This window comes from Vigna umbellata, chromosome 9 (assembly GCF_029865625.1).
Source record: "Vigna umbellata cultivar VRB3 chromosome 9, Vumbellata_1.0, whole genome shotgun sequence".
NCBI classification, from domain to species: Eukaryota; Viridiplantae; Streptophyta; class Magnoliopsida; order Fabales; family Fabaceae; genus Vigna; species Vigna umbellata.
The window spans coordinates 3,611,869-3,630,497 of NC_142173.1; the positions used below are offsets into that span (position 1 = coordinate 3,611,869).

Genomic DNA, 18,629 nt, shown 5'->3' on the forward strand with positions numbered 1-18,629 from the left:
TGCGGATAGGCAAAAATAACCGCTGTCATTTCCCTTTACTAGACTAATATATATATATATATATATATATATATATATATATATATATATATATATATATATATATATATATATATTCACTTTTAAAAATTTGACGTGACTACATCTTATCAAAAGTGAGAAAAATCAATTCATGCTCACCTCTTTTTAGCATTCATGTTTTGTTAGTTAAATGAGAAGGTTTGGTAAATATTATTTTACAAATTTTCACCGTTATAAAAATAATTTTTTCTTTTGCAGGGATTTTTAAAGATAGGAAATGACAAATAAACTTGTCTTATCTATTATATGAATTTCTCTATATTTCAAGAAAGATTTTTCACATTTATTTGTGTTTCGGGTGTAGGATCGAGGATCTTCCATAAAACACTCATTCACCACATTTTTATTTCAAGTCAACTTAGGCAATTCCAAATATTTTTTATCAAGATCTTTTTTTGGTTGTGCTCAAAATCGTCTAGGTGTACTTGTCAAAAACACTCTAACGCTCAAGTTAGTAATTCATTCGTTGGGGTGTCACTGCAAAGTCTTAAATTCGTAATAAATGTTATCACTTAACTCAATCATGACCCCTTACCTATTAAGTAACGCTAACCAATAATCTTAATTAGAGGTGATGTTTAAGGATGATTATCGTTGTAGGTTGCCTTCCGGTCTCCCTTCTTTCCTAACCGAACGATGAGTATGTTGTTTATCTGAGTCATATGACGCGTGGTGGCTGACATCAACCTATTCGGTCGGTCGTCCCTTCTCAATGTTCTCATCCGGTCGGTCCTACTATACCGATGTGTGGCAATACAGTATGATGAATCAATATTTTCTATACTTCACTTAGTTTATTATACTAGAATTAATCCGGGAATTGTACTTAATTGTCCAGTATTTTCCCATTTTTCTTAATTGTGCTTAATTTGATCAGAAATTCTTATTTTAATTAATTTGAATTATCTGAGACTAATTATTTACATTATTGAGTGCAGGAAAATTCTGAAAATATTTTAGGACATTTGGAAGAAAAATGAAAAATTGGACATGTAAGGACCTATATTTTAAGGATAGGTGGGGTTACGGTTACATTATTAGAATGCAATTATTGAAGTGCAATTATGGGGGGAGGGGAGAAAAGGAGAGGAGGCATTACGGGGGAACTTAGCAACGAAAAAGGAGGGTCTCATTTCTTTGGCAAGGGGGGAGAGCATCCAGGGGGAAAGAGTACTAACTTCAGAAATACTGAGAGGAGGTTTTGGGTTCTGTAAATTCGGGAGGAGTGGAAAGCCTTACTGCTGAATCTGTGAGAGAGGTGAAGTTCAGAGTTATTGGAGCTACAAAGAAGCCTTGGTGCTACAAGTATTGGGAGAAATAGATTCAAGAAGGGTGCTGGTTCTGAATCTCTGGAGGAGTGAAGAGGCTTGCTGCAGATCTGGGAGAGGTGAAGCGGAGAGCGTCCGGAGTTGCAGCTGCAAGTCTTGAGGAAGTAGATTCAAAGATTCGCAAGGGAAGTCTTCAAGAGGACAAGTAGAAATTTATTTTTGAAGACAAAGCATAAGGCAATTGGAATCAAAGAGGGGCCACCACATGTGGAGCTCACGGTTTTTCTTCAAAAAGAAATGGCTGCCAAAAATTCATTCACGTAAAAAGGGAAGCAAGCCTTTCCAAATTATTCAATTTGAAGAAGCATAGAAATGCTTAGAGCAACACACGGCCATTGCATGGAGGGGACCCACGGTTTTGGAAAATAGTAAGATACAAATGTCTCATGGTCAAATAATTGTGTGAAAGAATTAAGGAGAGGGACCACCACTTTGGAAAGGTCACGTCCAAGCTAGGTACCTAGCTCAACAATTGATAAAAGCTTGATGGAATAAGGAGCCGCCACTTCACGGCTGGTCCAGCACACAAATGAGCATTCATTTTCTTTGTTTTAAGATGCACATCCAGCAGCTGCAACGATCAAGGGAGGAAGGCACGGAGGTTTGACATCCAGAGGTGGTGTTCTCGACCAGCAGTGTTTTGATATATGATTCTTCACTCATTCAAGCTTCACCAAAGAGCTGATTTCAAGTCAATCTTGGTTGCACCTGTTAAGGAAGAAACATTAAATGAGAAGGAGAAAGCTTGAGGTGTTGGCACGGTAGGAGAGGAAGCTACAAACGTCCAGAAACTTATAGTAGGGTCCCACCTTATATTTTCTGCTGGCAAAACTAGGAGCAAATTGGTGAAGAAAGTCTTCAACCTACAAAGGCACAAAATCGTAAGTTGCTCAGCTATTGGTGGAAAATTCAGAAGAAGTGAAAGCTGGAAGGAATTCCGTGAAACAAGGGGCTGCCTATTGAAGACAAAGCAAGAAGCAGGGAACCAGGCTGAATTGAGGGAGGCATATACGGGAGTTTGTCCAGAGAAGTGGCTATAAATTGGCAGCAGCAGCAGAGAAGAAAGTATTAGATTTTAGGAGTAGTTAGTACCACTCACGGCTTGGAAGAGGCTTCTGCCTCTTCCTTCTTCTTTTTTTTTCCTTTAAGCTCTCTTAGTTTCCATTTTCAATAGTGCAAAGAGCAAAATGTAGTGTTTTATTTCGGAAGTGTATCAGTGTTTTGAAACAGTTTGTTAATTTTATTTTCACGGCATTTTATTTCAAGTTTTGTGTCTTTGCTAAATTTGATTTCCAAGTTCTTTTATTTTTACCGGCTCTTTTATTTTATTGTTTAATGTTTTCTGCACCGTTAAAATTCTGTCAATGTGTTTTACTGTTCCGCATTTTTATTTTCTGATGAATTTTACATTTTACCATCTTTTACTGTTAAGTTTTTATTGTCTTTAAAATTTATTTCAGTGTTTTTGATTTTGTTTTATTTCCAGTTTTAATTTACTTTAATTTTCCGCACAAAAATATTCACAAACCCCCCCATTCCGTGTTTGATCTGAGACTGAACCATCAAAAATTGGTCCTTGAGAGACGACCTAGGAGTCACTTCCTAGTAAAATATACTGCATTCATATCTGCAATCAACTTTTGTGAGCGGTGCGACCCGCTCATCAAAAATGGCGCCGCTGCCGGGGATCAATGGAGGTTTGGTTTTAGATTATTGTTGTGTAAATTTTTGTTCTGTTAATATGTGTGTTTTGTGTGTTCTGTCTGTTGTATTTTTGTAGGCGACAACGACACCTTCAGCAAAATTTTGGCGGAGTTGTCACTTCAGTTCCAGGTTCTTGTTTTAGATTTTTACTGTTTTTTTTATTACGTGTTGGTTATATATGTTTTGTCTTTTATATTTTTGTTGTGTTGTATTTTGTATCTAGCTGTTGTTTAAAAAAAAAAAAATTGTCTTGTTTGTGCGTGTAGCATGTTTAATTGTTGTGTTTTATCTTGCGTTGTGATGTGATGTTCTATTTTCTGTATGCGTGTCATATGTATTTTGTTTGTTAATTAAAAAAAAATTTAAAAAAATTTTGTTTTGTGTGTTCCTGTAGCATGTATAAATGTGTTGTGAATTATCTGTTTCGTAATTTTTAGTATTTACTTTTTATTTGTTTTATTTTTATTTTTCGATGTCTACCTATTTTAATTTCGTGAATAGTGCTTATTCTGCGAGTACCTATAATCATGAATCTCCTTCTGCTTATTACCCTGATTGTAATTCTGCTGAATTCTATGATGAGAATTATATGGATCATCCTCAATTTCCTAAAAGAGCTCCTCGTGAGCCGGTCCCACCTACAAAGGATGATATTCATTGCGTTCTTAGCACTGGACTGATATATCTGCTCCCTAAGTTTCATGGTTTTGCCGAAGAATGCCCACATAGACATTTGGAGGAGTTCCGCAACATGTGCTCTTCAATGAAACCTCCACATGTCCCTCTTCATCACATTTTCTTGAGGGCATTTCCGCACTCATTACAAGGAGCAGCTAGGGATTGGCAAGACTCTCTTCCTCTAGGATCCGTTACCGATTGGGGATATCTTGAGCTTCAGTTTCTGAGCAAATTCTCCCTTGAGCAGTATAGATACATCAATGATCCTGAGTGGAATGATCTTAACAATGAATGGTACGATACCCCACAAGATCATTATCTAGAACCACCATTCCAGAATACTTTCATGCCTACACCAGTCCAACAACAACAGAGTCAGCAATATGATGCTCCTGCCCAAGTAGCTCCTCAGCCTTCTACTTCTGAACCTACAATGAAGGAGTTACTGGAGCAGATAACCATGAAGAGCATTCAGTTCGAGCAAATCAAGCAGGAAACTCAAGCTGCCATGAAGAATCTGACTGATCAGATCGGGCAGATTCCCACTCTTTCACTTGAGGAGACTGCTGAAGATTTTGAGGCCCAAGCAGGAATAAGCAATACTTTTGAGCCAGGTAGACCACTTTCATTTTCCACCAACATACCTCAATTTGATTGTATTGATGATTATGCTGTTGAGAGGTATGTTGATAATTATGATATTGATGAGCATGCTCTTAATTCTAACTTTCTGCATGATGAAAACAAATTTTTGCTATCACATCCAAATGTTTATTCTTCATGCACTGAACATGAATCTGAGTTTGTGGTTGATATTGTTTCTGAATTTAAAAGTGATTCATGTTCTGAGAGTATAATTGAGGTTCAGTATGATAATTTGGGTGTTATACCCCTGCATGAATTTTCTGTGGAACCATATTGCACTAACCCTATTGCAGGAGGTACAAATGAATTTGACCAACATGCACCCACAATAGAAGACAAAGGTGCCAACACTCACCAAAGTTTCAACAGCAATAGGCACCTGCTGAACTTGCTCATCAATAATAACTGCTCAGATCCAGCTGTGGAAAACATTTCCCTGCTTGATCAGATTTGGAGGATGAAGCAGTTCGTCCTCAAAACTTCCTGGCTGGATTCTGAAGATGAAGATCTATCCCTGATGATCCAAAATTGGCAGCTTCCACCATAACCTACGGGAGTTTGCATTTTCTTTCTCTCCCTTTTTCCTACTTTTATTGCATTTGTCCATGATATGTTACTGTTTTGATTGCTGATGTATGCTTAAAACACATTGAGGACAATGTGTAGTTTAAGTGTGGTCTATTGGGAGAGATTCTGAAATTTTCTTTCTTTTGTGTGTTTTTTTTGTGTAAAATTTTTTTTGTTTTGTGTGCTAAATTTTTCTGTTTTAAGTTGTTTTTAGTGTGTTTTGTGTGCAATAAATTTTACATTTTTCTCTTGATTTCTGGAGTTTGTCTAAGTTGTAGATTTTTCCTTCACTTTATTGATACTTAGTTTGAAATCCTTACTTTTCTTTGCTTGGAAAGATGATTATGCGTTTGAGAGGTTGATTTGATTATGAAAAACACCTTGTGTGAGAAATTGAGCCACTGTATTTTCTTCCTTATGTGTGATATGTATCTTGATTGCTTGCACATATGCCTTGGCTTGATTCTTTTTGATAATTCTTGATGGATATGCATGTTTAGAAATGATAAAGGCATTTTATTTCTTGAGCCTCGTTAGCCAAATAAGCCTACCCTGTTATTATCCTTTGATAACCCCTTTGAGCCTCTACTGTATTCATTTCTTTGTTTTAAAGCTCATACACTGGCCCTAAGTGAAAAACAAATGATTACCTAAACCTTAGGAATGTCTGGAGCTACATAAGTGTTTTGTGAATAAGTGTGGTCTCCTTGGGGATTCTGACAAATTGGCGAGTTGGTTCCTCATCTTGTTTTATTTTTGAAAATATGATCCTGTTGTATGATAAAGAGAGGAAAGAAAAGAGACAGGATGAAAAAAAAAATGATGAGAAAAATAAGAAAAACAATTTTGTGAACAATGGAGTCGAGAAGAGGATTGAATTAGAGGTTTGGGTGAGATTTGACTGTATTTCCACTTTTTCCCCAGTACTCCTCTATTTCTTCTGAGCTTTAGCTACTGATCCATATTTTATCCTCCCCTGTCCTTGGCCCCATTACAACCCAGTAAAGACCTTTAGATCTGAACATGCATATGTTTTAAGTGTTGATATTAGAAACTTGCCAAGTCTGCTTGTGTTTGCTTTCTTGAGTGCATTGAGTGACATTGATTTACCTTAAACACTTGAGAGAAACACTATAGTGCATCTGTGAGGTTATGTTATTTTTGAATCACCTCTTGAGCTGATTAATCATTTTTCTGTGTATTGAATTGCTTGGATGATTTATGTGAGTATCTGCTTTATTTGATTTTGTGTTGGATATTTTCTACTTCTTTTCTCTGTCCAGAATTGTTGAGAACTGTGTAAATTCTGTTTGTTTTCTTGCGAGTTTTTATTTTTCTCTCTGCTGAGTTTTTTGTCACCGTTCCTAAAAGTCCTTTGAACCATTCCCTGATTTGCGTCTTAATTTTGCCCAGGAGTGCAAAAGACTAAGTGTGGTCTATTTTGATGAATCAATATTTTCTATACTTCACTTAGTTTATTATACTAGAATTAATCCGGGAATTGTACTTAATTGTCCAGTATTTTCCCATTTTTCTTAATTGTGCTTAATTTGATCAGAAATTCTTATTTTAATTAATTTGAATTATCTGAGACTAATTATTTACATTATTGAGTGCAGGAAAATTCTGAAAATATTTTAGGACATTTGGAAGAAAAATGAAAAATTGGACATGTAAGGACCTATATTTTAAGGATAGGTGGGGTTACGGTTACATTATTAGAATGCAATTATTGAAGTGCAATTATGGGGGGAGGGGAGAAAAGGAGAGGAGGCATTACGGGGGAACTTAGCAACGAAAAAGGAGGGTCTCATTTCTTTGGCAAGGGGGGAGAGCATCCAGGGGGAAAGAGTACTAACTTCAGAAATACTGAGAGGAGGTTTTGGGTTCTGTAAATTCGGGAGGAGTGGAAAGCCTTACTGCTGAATCTGTGAGAGAGGTGAAGTTCAGAGTTATTGGAGCTACAAAGAAGCCTTGGTGCTACAAGTATTGGGAGAAATAGATTCAAGAAGGGTGCTGGTTCTGAATCTCTGGAGGAGTGAAGAGGCTTGCTGCAGATCTGGGAGAGGTGAAGCGGAGAGCGTCCGGAGTTGCAGCTGCAAGTCTTGAGGAAGTAGATTCAAAGATTCGCAAGGGAAGTCTTCAAGAGGACAAGTAGAAATTTATTTTTGAAGACAAAGCATAAGGCAATTGGAATCAAAGAGGGGCCACCACATGTGGAGCTCACGGTTTTTCTTCAAAAAGAAATGGCTGCCAAAAATTCATTCACGTAAAAAGGGAAGCAAGCCTTTCCAAATTATTCAATTTGAAGAAGCATAGAAATGCTTAGAGCAACACACGGCCATTGCATGGAGGGGACCCACGGTTTTGGAAAATAGTAAGATACAAATGTCTCATGGTCAAATAATTGTGTGAAAGAATTAAGGAGAGGGACCACCACTTTGGAAAGGTCACGTCCAAGCTAGGTACCTAGCTCAACAATTGATAAAAGCTTGATGGAATAAGGAGCCGCCACTTCACGGCTGGTCCAGCACACAAATGAGCATTCATTTTCTTTGTTTTAAGATGCACATCCAGCAGCTGCAACGATCAAGGGAGGAAGGCACGGAGGTTTGACATCCAGAGGTGGTGTTCTCGACCAGCAGTGTTTTGATATATGATTCTTCACTCATTCAAGCTTCACCAAAGAGCTGATTTCAAGTCAATCTTGGTTGCACCTGTTAAGGAAGAAACATTAAATGAGAAGGAGAAAGCTTGAGGTGTTGGCACGGTAGGAGAGGAAGCTACAAACGTCCAGAAACTTATAGTAGGGTCCCACCTTATATTTTCTGCTGGCAAAACTAGGAGCAAATTGGTGAAGAAAGTCTTCAACCTACAAAGGCACAAAATCGTAAGTTGCTCAGCTATTGGTGGAAAATTCAGAAGAAGTGAAAGCTGGAAGGAATTCCGTGAAACAAGGGGCTGCCTATTGAAGACAAAGCAAGAAGCAGGGAACCAGGCTGAATTGAGGGAGGCATATACGGGAGTTTGTCCAGAGAAGTGGCTATAAATTGGCAGCAGCAGCAGAGAAGAAAGTATTAGATTTTAGGAGTAGTTAGTACCACTCACGGCTTGGAAGAGGCTTCTGCCTCTTCCTTCTTCTTTTTTTTTCCTTTAAGCTCTCTTAGTTTCCATTTTCAATAGTGCAAAGAGCAAAATGTAGTGTTTTATTTCGGAAGTGTATCAGTGTTTTGAAACAGTTTGTTAATTTTATTTTCACGGCATTTTATTTCAAGTTTTGTGTCTTTGCTAAATTTGATTTCCAAGTTCTTTTATTTTTACCGGCTCTTTTATTTTATTGTTTAATGTTTTCTGCACCGTTAAAATTCTGTCAATGTGTTTTACTGTTCCGCATTTTTATTTTCTGATGAATTTTACATTTTACCATCTTTTACTGTTAAGTTTTTATTGTCTTTAAAATTTATTTCAGTGTTTTTGATTTTGTTTTATTTCCAGTTTTAATTTACTTTAATTTTCCGCACAAAAATATTCACAAACCCCCCCATTCCGTGTTTGATCTGAGACTGAACCATCAAAAATTGGTCCTTGAGAGACGACCTAGGAGTCACTTCCTAGTAAAATATACTGCATTCATATCTGCAATCAACTTTTGTGAGCGGTGCGACCCGCTCATCACAGTACAATTTATACATGTGTAATATTCAATTTTTTCAAATGGGTATACGGATGAGAACAAGTATTTATATTAGGAACAAGACAATAAAAGAGAAAATAAAGAATAAAGGAGACAAGAATTTAACGTGGTTTAGCATACAAATGCCTACGTCCACTACTACACTAGGAAGTACATTTATTTTGGTGTATCTTTCAAGCTTTATAAAGGGTTGCTTATATATAGATAAATAGAGAACAACATCTCACAATATTAAACGATGTGAGACTAAATTAAGCTCTACAATACTAACAGTTCTCTCACTTGGAGCTTGATTTACATTATCCCCTACTATAGTTGTCTTCATCATCAATTACTCTTGAAGTCGAAATGAGCAATACAAAGCCTAAACTTATTTGTTGTGACAATCTTGGTTAACATATCAGCTGGATTCTCTACATCTGGAATCTTCAACAAAGACAAGTCTCCATCATTTATCAAGTTTATGATAAAATGATACTTCAATTCAATGTGCTTGCATCTAGAATGGAGAATTGCATTTTTAGCAAGATATAACACTTTAACTATCACTAAATAATGGAGGGTTATATTGCTTTTTACCTAATTCTTTTAAAAGGTTCTTCAACCATATCATCTCCTTCGTTGCTTCTAAGAAAGGTACATACTCAGCTTCAATGATTGAGAGGAAGACTCTTCCTTGAAGTTTACACTTCCAACTTGTACCACTCAATGTAAAGATGTAATTTGTTGTGCTCCTTCTACTATTCATATCTCTTCTCAAGTTTGCATTAGAGAACCCTTGTAAAGTGAGATTATTTCTTCTAAAAGACAAATGCATATTTGAAGTGCCCCTTAAATATCTCAATATCCACTTCACACCTTCTCAATGCTCCATTTTGAGATTTGATAGAAACATACTCACAACTCCCACTACATGTGCTATGTCAAGTCTGGTGCAAACTGTCAACACCGAATTTCGTCCGGATTGACTAAATAATATGTCTCTTTTTATTTTTGTATTATTTTATTTTATTTTCTTTCATTTTCATTTAAATTCCATTTTTATTATACTATTATTTTATTTCGTTTTATAATAATTTATTTTATTTTCTATATTAGTTTTTTTTTTAAAAAGAAAAACAAAAAAACAAAAAAGGTACAAGTCGCACCATCATCATTCACGCACTCTGACACTCACACTCCCTTTTTGGCTCTCCACTCCTCTGCTCCTCTGACCCGTAACCACCCCAACCAATTTTCCTTTTTCACTCCCAACTCCATTACCTCAAACAGATCCATGATTCACCTTTGACCATTTTTCTCCATTGCCTCCAACACCCATCATCTTCATCCGAGGCCTCCATAACCTTAGAGCAACACCTCTGTTCTTTTCACACAACGTCTTCATTATCACCCTTCACAATTCCTCACCAAACCAGATTCAACCTCCAAAATCACTGCCCATTCAAATTTATCTGCATCAACATCACCCGCTAACTTCATCTTTAACCTCCATTTTATCCATCTCTTTTCTTTGAAAACCATTACGCAGAACCCCACATCTTCACCCTTTTCTCCTTAATTTTCAGCTCAACACCATAACATAGGCTCGGACTACCTTCTTCACCCAATCAAAGCAACCACAATTCTTCCTAAACACCTGACCATTCGTCCTCCATTACTCCCTGTTGACACACACACAATTTTAAGAATAAGAAACAAAATAAAGAGCAAGTGAGGGAGGAGCAGAAGCGCACATCACACTACGCCCAACACTACAAAATATACAATTACCACCTTCAGCAATTAAAGACCAGTGTTCCCTTTGCATAACCCAAACCTGCAAATTGATATCCCGCGAACCCACCATCATATTGTGAATCCTAGACAAGGATAGTGGCACGAGGGAGAGTAAAGAGGGTCTTTGTGCGATTCGCAAGAGTTTGAGCAGTAGTGAAAAGGCTCTTTCCGTTTGGATGCACCGGCGGCAGTTGGCCTTGTTGGTGACAGGGAGAACGCGTCCCAAGGATTGAGAGTGTTTCTTTCTCGTGCACGAGGGGAAAAGGGGAGCGTGGGATTTTGGCGGTGGGCGGCGATGAGTCTGGCGATGAGTCTGGCGATGAGTGGCATCGCCAGCGATACTTTTGGCCAATCAGAAGGGGCATGACGATGTTGGTTCAGTGGGCAGCTATTCTCGCGGAGAGGGGAGAAGGTGGATTCGACGCCATGGCTGGCGCTGCCTCCGGCGGTGAGCGGCGGTGGTGGCGATGCTTTAGGCTGCGACACACGGTGGCCAGTTCCAGTGAGGACGGCGGCACGCACCCGCGGGAAAGGCGAACCTCTTATGTTGTTTCTTCCTCTAGGGAGACCCTAAGTCTCTTGAATGTTGGGCATTAATTGGTTTAAGCTGGCAGACCCCTAATGTTTCTGCTGGGAAGAGGCCTTGGGCCTGGCGTGGGCTGCTCCTTTCTTTCTGTTGAGGCGCAACTCATATTCACACCCCCTTCTGTTTGGGTTGAAGCCCATTCCGACCCAAACCAAAAGAGCCTCAACTTTACTCCGCACCACTGGTTTTTATCTCTGCACCCCTATTCTTGTTGGGTTGTTTCTCTTGCTTTATTTTTAGGCTTTTGTTTCTCTATTTTCATTATTTGTTTTGTTATTAGTTTTTATTGTATGTAACCCCTTGTATGATAATCCCCACTTCTATATCTTGTGTTTTATTTTTATTTATTGGGCTTGGTTTATTTGTTGCACTTTAAACACGAAAAAAAGAAGAAAATAGATAAAAAATAATAATAACAAAAATAATGTTTTAAAGGTATGAGTACTCGTGCGATCGCCCGCATCAGCTTAGTACTTAATACTCTTTTCCTAAATAACTAAATAATGGTATAAGTGATCGTGGGATCGTCCGCATCAGTCTAGTACTCAATACTCTTAAATCTTCTTAAATAATTAAATAATGATATGAGTACTCATGCGATAGTCTGCATCTAGTGCCGTCAACATGGGTTGAAACCCGTGAGCCAACCCAGCTCAAACCCGTGGTTCGCTAAGAACCCGGCTCACCCGGGTTGAACCCGTGGTGAGCCGGGTTGGCTCACCAACCCACTTTTTTTTATTAAAATAAATTAATTATTCAAATCCTTTTTTTTTATTGAAATCAAATTAATTATTCAAAACGAACAACCTTTACTTCGTAGTAGAGCTTTTCGTGCTGCGTTGTGTTCTTGTCTATCCAAAAGATCCCTTTGCTATATATTTTTGTTAACAGCTATATATAATTTCTTGGTCAAACGGTTGTGTATATCTCATTAAACTAAATTGGCAAAATTTTATGCTTGATAGCTTAAAATATATAACAATAGAGTTCTTTTGTTTCATTTTTTTTATATCAATTGGTCCAATTATTACTGTTTCAATTTGATCATCAAAGTAACATGTTATAAGAATCTTAGAAGAAGAGGGTGACAAAAAGTTAAGCGAGCCAATGAGCCAACCCGTTTAACCACCAACCCGTGGTGGGTCGGGTCGGGTTCAAATCTTTTAGGCTTGCCAATAAATGAGCTGGGTTGGGTTGGCTCACTAAGTCACCAACGTGGTGGGTCGGGTTGGGTTGGGCCAAGTTACCCCGTTTTGACAGCTCTATCTGCATCAGCCTAGTACTCGATACTTTCAAGTTTTCCTAAATAAGTAAATAACGGTATGAGCACTCGTGTGATCATTCGCATCGTCCTAGTGCTTAATACCGTTCTTTCTCCTTTTAAAAAATATCAAAAAATATTTAAATATCGTTTTAAATGTTGAACACTCGTGTGATCGTTCGCATCGTCCTAGTGCTTAACACTTTTCCTTTCTTCTTTTAAAAATAATCAAAAAATATTTAAATATTGTTTTAAATGTTGAGCACTCGTGTGATCGTTCGCATCGTCCTAGTGCTTAACACATTTCCTTTCTTCTTTTAAAAATAATGAAAAAATATTAAATATTGTTTTAAATGTTGAGCACTCGTGTGATCATTTGCATCGTCCTACTGCTTAACACCTTTCCTTTCTTCTTTTAAAAATAATCAAAAAATATTTAAATATTGTTTTAAATGTTGAGCACTCGTGTGATCGTTCGCATCGTCCTAGTGCTTAACACCTTTCCTTTCTTCTTTTAAAAATAATCAAAAAATATTTAAATATTGTTTTAAATGTTGAGCACTCGTGTGATCATTTGCATCGTCCTAGTGCTTAACACCTTTCCTTTCTTCTTTTAAAAATAATCAAAAAATATTTAAATATTGTTTTAAATGTTGAGCACTCGTGTGATCGTTCGCATCGTCCTAGTGCTTAACACCTTTCCTTTCTTCTTTTAAAAATAATCAAAAAATATTTAAATATTGTTTTAAATGTTGAGCACTCGTGTGATCGTTCGCATCGTCCTAGTGCTTAACACCTTTCGTTTCTTCTTTTAAAAATAATTAAAAAATATTTAAATATCGTTTTAAAGATTGAGCACTCGTGTGATTGTCCGCATCGTCCTTGTGCTCAACACCTTTCTTTCTTCTTAAATAAATAATATATATATATATATATATATTAAATAGTCTTTCAAAGGTACAAGTAGTGCGACCCTCCGCGTCGGCCTAATACTCATCACCTTCTTCTTATAAAAATTATCCAAAACATATAAAATCTTCAAAACCTAAAACATTCACATTGTCAAACAAATAAACAATCTTTCAGCTAGAATTATGTGATCCTTAATTCTCCATCAAAAGTGGAGATACGTAGGAGCAAGGCTAATCCTTGTCAGGTTCACTTCCCAAAACTCCAAAATCATTCCAAACAAATTTTCAAACAATTTGCAAACAAACTTCTCAAACAATTTCAAAAGAACTACGTAACCCTGATTTCTCATTTTGAATGAGAATACGTAGGAGCAAGGTCAATCCTTGTCGGGCCTAAAAAACTAAAAATTATATTTTGTTTCTTTAGAGTTTTATTTTTGGGGATAGTTAAACATTTTGAAAACCACATCGTCTTCGCGTATTTAATTAAGGGTACTGCCTTCGAGAAAATGTTGTAGGGTGCTGATACCTTCCCTACACGTAACCGACTCTCGAACTTAGAATCTGGTTTTCACAGACCATGCCTTATCATTTTATGGTTTTTCCATAGTTTTCTAGAATAAATTATGATGGCGACTCCAAATCTTTTTTTCAAAACCCGCGTTTCTTTTTTGGATCGTCGTCCCGTCGCGATTCCGGTTGCGACACAAACCACAACATACATTAAGCTCCCTACTACAGATGCATATGGAACTTTAGACATGTAACTTTTTTCTTGATTTGTTTGAGAAAATTTCCCTTTTGAAAACTTTAAGTGAGTTTCCAAAGGTGTATTCATAGTTTTAGCATTTCCAACATTGAATTTAGTAAGCAATTTTTCTATATATTTCTTATAAGATAAGTTTAATTTACCTTCATATCTATCCTTGGAGATTCTTATACCAAGAATTTGTTTGGCTGGGCCAAGATCCTCCCTTTCAAAATTTTCTGACAATTGCTTCTTCAACTTGTTAATTTATGCCATATTAGTTATTGCAATCAACATATAAAGCAAGGATGATATAACTATTACCATATTTTTTCACATAACAACAATGATCTTCTTCACATATATGAAAACTTGAGTTTCTCATAAAGTCATTAAACTTCTTGTACCATTGTCTCGGTGTTTGTTTCAATCCATACAAGCTTTTATGAAGCTCTCATACAAGATTTTCTAGAGCTGTCAAAATGGTCCACCCGGCCCGACCCGACCCGGCCCACCACGGGTTGGTCACTTAGTGAGCCAACCCAACCCGACTCATCTATTAGCGAGCCAGAAAAATTTTAACCCGGCTCGACCCAACACGGGTTGGTGGGTAAACGAGTTGGCTCACTAGCTCACTTAATTACAATTTTTTTAAATAAAAAAAAATTACAAACGTTCTATAATACAAATCTAAACAAATTTCACTCCCAACATGGGTGTTTAATTAATTTTGAAAATAAGGAACTTAAATAACTTTTTCAAGCAAAAACAAAATAATAAATATTTTCTTATAAAATTAAAATTAAATTTTAATAAAATAAAATTATGAAGGTGGGTTGGTGGGCCAACCCGGCCCACCACGGGTTCAACCCGCATGAGCCGGGTTTAAATGAGCCTGGTTTAAATCTGACCCGCATAAAGAAAATACAATTTTTTCTAACCCAATCCGGCTCAAACCTGTGGTGGACCGGGTTGGCTCGCAGGTTGTGACCCATTTTGACAGCTCTAAGATTTTTCTTGTCTTTTTCTTCAAAACCTTATAGTTGTGCCATAAAGATTTTCTCCTCAAGATCCCTATATATGAATGTAGTTTTGACATGTAACTGCTCTAGATGAAGATTTTCTGCAACTACTATATTCAAGATTACTCTAATGGTAGGGATCTTCACAACAAGATTGAAAATTTATGTGAAATAAATACCCTATTTTTGTTAGAACCCTTTCACTACGAGTCTAGTCTTATATCTTTTGTTACCGTCTCGTTCTTCTTTTAACCTATAGACCCTGTTTTGCAAAACCTTCTTTCCTTTTGGTAGCTTGGTTAAAAACTTCTTTATTAAAATTGATATTTTTATTAAATATTTTTAACAATTTTGTTTATATTTTATACCGAGTTAATTACATAAATGTTAATTATGTTCTTTAAATATATTAAAACGATGCGATTAATGAGAGTAATGTTGGAACAACCGGTATAGATTTTTGCGCAGCAGAAATATCAAAAACACAGAGTACCATATAGATTGTTAAAAGCAAAGAACTTGTTTGGTCAATTTTAAAAATGATTCCTTTAATTTTCTCTTAAACGTTTTATCAAACAGTTGATGTGCTAAGAGTGTAAAGAGTGTAGAGTTTAAGAAAATCAACACAGAAATTTTATCCTGGTTCGAATCAAAAGATTTTACGTCCAGTCGTTAATCACTATGAATAATGATTAACCTTTTTCACTAAAATAATGTTTGTATAGATTACAAGATATGAAGTAAAGATTAAGAAACGAGAACACTTTTCGTTCGACAAACGAACGAAAGAACCTTCCTTCGACAAACGAACTGGAAGAGACAACTCAGCCAACTTGAAGAGAATCGCTCCGACCTTTGACACACAAAGCGTGAGCTTCTCCTTTTTACAAGACTTGGAAAGAGCACACTATCACTTTGAGAACTTCCTCAAACAAACTGTATTCTCAAAATGGAATAGATTCCCTTTTCACTCACAGAGAGCTTCCCTTAGGCACACACTCTAATACTCTCAAAATGAAAAGTTACCTTCTAAGAGCTGTGAAGACCTCTATTTATAAGCCCAAGTTCGTGCAGGGTCAGAAACTGAAAAGACATCTCCTAACTGGCAGTGATAATTGATTATCATAAGTGATGATTGATTATTTGTGTCCGTTATGCGGTTTTCAAAAAGGTGATAATCGATTATCCTGGAGAATAATCGATTATTTGCGCGACTTAGGCAATACTGACACAGACTGGAATAATCGATTATCTTGAGCAATAATCGATTATTTGAGCAACTCTTTTCCAAACAGGCTCATGATAATCGATTATCACACCCAATAATCGATTATCTGCGCAAAGACTCTCTAAACAGGAAAACTTCTAAGTGTTCTTACATCAACAAAGTAATTCCTATACAATTAATTCTACAAAATGCTTTTAAAATAAGTACAACACAAGTCTTCAAGTTCTTCATCTTGTAGCATCATCAAAACCATAATATCTTCAAGACACCAATGCTTCTCATTGTAACAAGTAAGATTTGAAATAAGATGTGAAAAAGTGTGGAAGAGCATGAAAGAAGAAGAAGGAGCAACGACATTTAATTAGGGTTTCCACAAAATTTCTCTAATTTTTATCTAGAAAAGTGAAAATCCACATCATTAAGTTGTTCACTAAGCCACTTCATCTGAAAAATCCACATTAGTGTGCCACGTAAAGTATGGAAGGGCATGGAAAAACAAGAAGAATGAGCAAAAAATACGACCTTTAATTAGGGTTTCCAAAAAATTTCTCTAATTTTTTATTTTAAAAAAGTGAAGTTCCATGTCATAAACTTGTTCATTGAGCCACATTATTAGAAAAATCCACACTAGTGTGTCACGTCCAAAGTTGTCAAACTCAAAAGTTTACGTAAACTCGTGAGAGTCCAGTAAACTCGACTCGTAAACTCGTAAGAGTTTACTTTACATGAAAAAAAATATATATAAATAACATCTTAATTCAAATAAGATAACAAAATTATATAAATTCAAATACATAAGTTCATAGAAATATTGTAAAACATAAATTGAAATGTCAAAGTCTCTATGTCTAATCCTCTAATCCTCTAATAATGGCATCATCATCTCCATCATCATCCTCATCTAACTCTTTATCTCATGAATGTTGTGCATCCTCATTGTCCCCAAATGTTATGTTATCAAGATCAAGAGTATCTATAGCAGGATCTGTTGTTGCTCCACCTAAGTGAACATTTTCACCATCATTTTCACCTTCAACTTGCTCAATCTCAACAACATCATTTGCCTCTTCAGTTATCCATTCATCATCTAATTCAATGTCATCAAATGGAAGAGTTATAGTTTTTCAAATTTGTCTACTTTTCAACTTGGAGTTATACATCACATAAACTAAATCATTCATCTTTTTTTGATGCAAACAATTCCTTCTCTTTGTATGAACCTAATATGAAATATAATATTTTTAGTGAAGATATAAGCATAATAAAGAAATTTATAAATTAAAAATAATTTAAATTACCATTTCAAATGAGCTCCAATTATGCTCACATCCAGAAGAACTACAAGTCAAGCTTAGAATTCGAATAGCAAATCTCTTCAACTCCGGAGTTCCACCATTAAACAATTCCCACCATTCCCGAGGATTTAACTTTTTCCTACACTCGTTTGCATTTTTCATTCCAAAAAGTCCTCTAGCATAATAAAATTCAACAATTTGTAAATTAATTTTTTTTTCTTTCTGCCATATCTGGTATCAATCTTCTCATGCAAATATACAATCCTTCTTTCACCTCTCCACCATCTTCATATCTAAAGTTAGGTTCATAGTGGAAATGGGGGTTCATATAATAGGCAGCTACATGCAAAGGCCTATGAAGTTGATTATCCCATCGAGCATCAATTATTCTCCAAATATCTTCATAACTACATCAATTATGCTATATCATAAATAATTTCACGTATAAGTAATTAAACATTGAATGAGTAAAAGCTTGAAAATTTACCTCTTTTTGATGTTGTTAAAGTTAGACTTAATATTCTTCTTTGCACAATCCATTTCTTCATAAATGAAACCCATTGTAGGTTTTACATCCGAGTCCACTAATCTTAAGACAACCATAAGAGGGGCAACAACTTTTAAGCATGTGGAGACATTCTTCCAAACCGGCTATCTAATACCACATGTTATACTTTTCTCTCCTCTTGTGAAGTTCCAAACTTGCTTGTCTTCCATTCCTCTTAGCTAAACATGGTCAACAATGATGCCTTCAATTCATGAAGACAAGCAAAAGTTAAATAAGTTGAGGCAAATCTAGTCACACCCGATCTTATCAAGTCTCTACCTTTAGTGAACTTTTTCAACAAGGAAATCAACATTGATCTCCCATAAATGTAAGTTATAATCTTTCTTCCCTTCTTTATGGTCAATTCATGGACCTTCAATTTCTTTTCAAAATCTTCAAATATCAAATCAATGCAATATGTTGCACATGGAGTCCAATATAATTTTTCCATTTTTTGCATCAACAACTCTTCGACTGCCTTGAAATTTGCAGCATTATCAATGACACTTGAACAACATTTTCTTGTCCAACAAACTTGACAACATCATCCAACAT

The 18,629-nt window shown here is 36.1% G+C and overlaps 1 pseudogene; it reads right to left on the reverse strand.

Annotated features, from left to right (window-relative positions):
- Window positions 1–17,080: 17,080 nt before the first annotated feature.
- On the reverse strand, window positions 17,081–18,629 carry LOC124848236 (uncharacterized; annotated as a pseudogene).